Below are 4,759 nucleotides of genomic sequence, written 5' to 3' on the forward strand. Positions count from 1 at the left end.
TGTTGTTGTTGTTGTTGTTGTTTTTTGAGACGGAGTCTCGCTCTGTTGCCCGGGCTGGAGTGCAGTGGCCGGATCTCGGCTCACTGCAAGCTCCGCCTCCCGGGTTCACGCCATTCTCCTGCCTCAGCCTCCCGAGTAGCTGGGACTACAGGCGCCTGCCATCTCGCCCGGCTAGTTTTTTGTATTTTTTAGTAGAGACGGGGTTTCACCGTGTAAACCAGGATGGTCTCGATCTCCTGACCTCGTGATCCACCCGTCTCGGCCTCCCAAAGTGCTGGGATTACAGGCTTGAGCCACCGCGCCCCGCCCTCAGTGTGAGTTCTTAACGCATGAGATTCATCCACCCTGCGGCCTGTGTCAACAGTTTACTCTTGTGTGTGTTTGTGTTTGTTTGTTTGTTTGTTCGTTTGTTTTTGAGACAGAGTCTCACTCTGTCACCCAGGCTGGAGTGCAGAGGTGCGATCTGGATCTCGGCTCACTCTCATTACAAGCTCCACCTCCCGGGTTCACGCCATTCTCCTGCCTCAGCCTCCCAAGTAGCTGGGACTACAGGTGTCCACCACCACGCCCGGCTAATTTTTTGTATTTTTAGTAGAGACGAGGTTTCACCGTGTTAGCCAAGATGGTCTCAATCTCCTGACCTTGTGATCCACCCACCACGGCCTCCCAAAGTGCTCAGATTACAGGCGTGAGCCGCCGCGCCCGGCCCAGTTCACTCTTTTTAATGCCATTCCTACAAATTTGTGACAAATTCTTTAGGTTTAAGTCCTAGAAGAAAAGCAACTCAGTCAAAAGGTATAAACATTCTTGGATTCTTTTCTTTTCTTTTTTTTTTTAAGACGGAGTCTTGCTCTGTCCCCCAGGCTGGAGTGCAATGGTGCAATCTCAGCTCACTGCAACCTCTGCCTCCCAGGTTCAAGCGATTCTCCAGCGTCAGCCTTCCGAGTAACCGCAGGTGCCCTCCACCACACTCAGCTAATTTTTCCTGACCTCAGGTGATCCACCTGCCTCGGCCTCCCAATGTGCTGGGATTACAGGTGTGAGCCACCACGCCCAGCCTCTAGGATTCTTAATATACACATCCAGGTTGCTTTTCGACAATCACATCCCAGTTTTCAGTTCCACCAGCACCACAGAAAGATTCCCATTTTACTTGAGAAAGTTACAATTTTCAGGGAAAGTTCGTGGTAGGGGCTTGACAAGACCTAAGTACTGGTGATGTGGGAGAAACACCTGATTAAGTTATTGAACAAGAGGGGTTGAATTCTTAGCTTTTCAAAGAGGGGTGGGTGGGTGAGACTGAAAATCCCGCTGTTGGAAAGATTCAGATGTGGAAGCGGTCACAGGATGGGAATCTGCCATCAGGAAGAGAAGTGTCAGCATTCTCTCCCAGGAGCATTTCTGTGCAGAGTTAAGGTAAGTCAGAGTGAAGCAGAGCCAGCACAATGTCCAAAGCTGAGAACTGCATGTGAAATACATCATCGATGCTGACGCTGCATTTGCACGAGTGGTTCAAGTGGGGGCACATGGAGAGGAGAAGGCTGACTCACAGCGGGAGCCAACCAGGGCGGAAGGACATCCTGGAGTTTGGCCCCTGACAATGGTGGGGAGGAGATGAAATAAGCAGATGCTTTTGCCTTCCAAAGGCAGTGGACATCCAGTTACAAAAACAGGAGTGCAGAAGCAGCCAGCAGCCTCCCATGACCTTGAATCAGAAGGAAAGTGGGAAACGGTGTACACTGGAGGCGGCCAGGTAGGAAATGACAGGCTCTCCCACGTTGGTGGGCTGAATTGTGTCTTTCTGGCTTTTGTTTTTTTCTTTCTTATTCTTCTTCTTTTTTTTTTTCTTGAGACACAGTTTCACTCTGTTGCCCAGGCTGGAGTGCAGTGGCTCAATCTCGGTTCAATGCAACCTCCGCCTCCTGGGTTCAAGTGATTCCCCTGCCTCAGCCTCCCAAGTATCTGGGACTACAGGCACGTGCCACCACACCCTGCTAATCTTTTTTTTTTTTTGTATTTTTAGTAGAGACAGGGTTTTTCACTGTGTTAGCCAGGATGGTCTTGATCTCCTGACCTCATGATCCGTCTGCCTTGGCCTCCCAAAGTGCTGGGATTACAGGCATGAGCCACCATGCCCAGCCTGAGTTGTATCTTTATGGCTTTTGGTTTTCTTTTTTTTTTTTTTTTTTTTTGAGACACAGTTTCACACTGTCACCTAGGCTGGGAGTGCAATGGTGCGATCTCGGCTCACTGCAACCTCCACTTCCGGGGTTCAAGCAATTCCCGTGTCTCAGCCTCCCAAGTAGCTGGGATTACAGGTGTATGCCACCACACCTGGCTAATTTTTGTATTTTTAGTAGAGACGGAGTTTCACCATGTTGACCAGGCTGGTCTCGAACTCCTGACCTCAGGTGATCCACCCGCCTCGGCCTCCCAAAGTGCTGGGATTACAGGTGTGAGCCATCGTGCCCAGCTGGCTTTTGTTTTTTCTGCAGGTGCACAGATAACATTAGTTAAATCGAAAAGCAGGTGGAATGTTGACAAGAATGGGAAGCGAGAGTGCATTCTGCCATTGGCTCTGCTGGAATGTCCTTGCCAGCTATGTGTGGATGATTTCCTATCCTCTTCTCAGGGGCATTTATTATGGCCACCATTTTTTTAAAATTCTATTTACTTATTTATGTATTTGCTTATTTTTGTCTTAAATTTTTTAATTTACAAATACAAATTGAATCTATTTATGGCATACAGTGTAATGTTTTGATCTATGTATACACTGTAAAATTATTAAATTGGGCTAATTAACACATCCACCAGACATCATTTTTTTTTTGTATTGACAGTATTTAAAATCTACTCTTGTGGGGCCTGGAGCTTCACACCTGTAATCCCAGTACTTTGGGAGGCCAAGGAGTGGGATCATTTGGGGTCAGACGTTCGGGACCAGCCTGCTCAACATGGTGGAACCTCATCTCTACTAAAAATAAAAAAAAATTAACTGGGCATGGAGGCACACCTGTAATTCCAGCTACTTGGGAGGCTGAGGCAGGAGAATAGCTTGAACCCAGGAGGGAGAGGTTGCAGTGAGCCAAGACGATGCCACGGCACTCCAGCCTGGTCAACAGAGCGAGACTCCATCTCAAAAAAAAAAAAAAGAAGAAGAAAAAAATAAAAGAACCTGCAACACAGTAGACTTGGAAAAAAATGAAAAAGTAGAATAAAATGAGCTAAAACAGCTCCATGGAAAGTTGGAGTAGGATGTTGATGTGAGTGTGGTAGGCTGCATCTTTCTTGTTAATAACTCTGGATATCATAATGGCTTGAGGAAGGGCTATAGCATGGAGTTGTTGTTCAATGTTCAGATGTCAATGGGCCTATCTTCCTAAATAGACACATTTTGCCCCTTGTGAGCTAGGCAGGCTCTAAAAATCCATGCCCACATTCTGTGTCATCCAGCAGTTTGGCATTCATAAAAAACAACCGGGTGCAGTGGTCCACGCCTGTAATCCCAGCACTTTGGGAGTTTAAGGCAGGCAAATTGCTTGAGCTCAGGAGTTTGAGACCAGCCTTGGCAACCTAGTGAGACCCTATCTACAAAAAATACAAAAATTAGCTGTGTCTAGTGACGTGCACCTATAGTCCCAGCTACTCCAGAGGCTGAGGTAGGAGAATTGCTTGAGCCTGGGAGGTTGAGGCTGCGGTGAGCCTTGATGCCACCACTGCACTCCAGTCTGGGAGACAGAAGGAGATCTTGTCTCAGAAAAACAAAAACAACTCCTAAGATTTCAAAATGTAAACCTATATTTGTCTTTGCATCTCACCAAAGAATTCCCCGCATATACACAAAATGAAACAATGAAAGGTGGGAGGGGATAGTCCTTGTACAAGTTAAAAACAATTCGTACAGGGCCAGGCGTGGTGGCTCATGCCTGTAATCCCAGCACTTTGGGAGGCCGAGGCGGGCAGATCAAGAGGTCAGGAGTTCGAGACCAGCCTGGTAACATGGTGAAACCCCATCTCTACTGAAAATACAAAAATTAGCCTGGCATAGTGGCACACACCTGTAATCCCAGCTACTCAGGAGGCTGAGGCAGGAGAATCGCTTGAACCAGGGAGGCAGAGGTTGCAGTGAGCCGAGATCGCGCCAGTGCACTCCAGCCTGGGCGACAGAGCAAGACTCCATCTCAAAAAACAAAACAACAACAACAAAAAAGAAAACAGTTTATACAAAAGCGTTATTATTTCTCTTCCCCACCTGAGATGGGAGGTCAGCACTGGGGGCGGGGAAGTCTGCACCTTTCTTTCCCATAACTCAGCTTGGAGGAAATGTCTCTGTCCATTGTGCTGAATATTCCATCGTCTCACTGGATCAGTTCTTCCTTATCATGAACCCAAGTTAAGGGGTTACAGTTAACCCTCTAAAGGACACGGGCATGCTGTTGCTTAGGGTTGGGTATTTAGTTAGGATTAAGGCCCCGGGCCAGGCGCGGTGGTTCACATCTGTAATCCCAGCACTTTCAGACGCCAAGGCGGGAGGATCACTTGAGGTCAGGAGTTCGAGACTAGCCTGGCCAACATGGTGAAACCCCATCTCTACTAAAAATATAAAAATTAACTGGGCATGGTGATGAGTACCTGTAATTCCAGCTGCTCAGGAGACTGAGGCAGGAAAATTTCTTGAACCTGGAAGGCAGGGGTTGCAGTGAGTTGAGATTGCACCATTGAACTCCAGCCTGGACAACAAGAGTGAGACTCTGTC

This window comes from Rhinopithecus bieti, unplaced genomic scaffold, assembly GCF_001698545.2.
Source record: "Rhinopithecus bieti isolate Rb0 unplaced genomic scaffold, ASM169854v2 scaffold_81780, whole genome shotgun sequence".
In the NCBI taxonomy this organism is placed as follows: domain Eukaryota; kingdom Metazoa; phylum Chordata; class Mammalia; order Primates; family Cercopithecidae; genus Rhinopithecus; species Rhinopithecus bieti.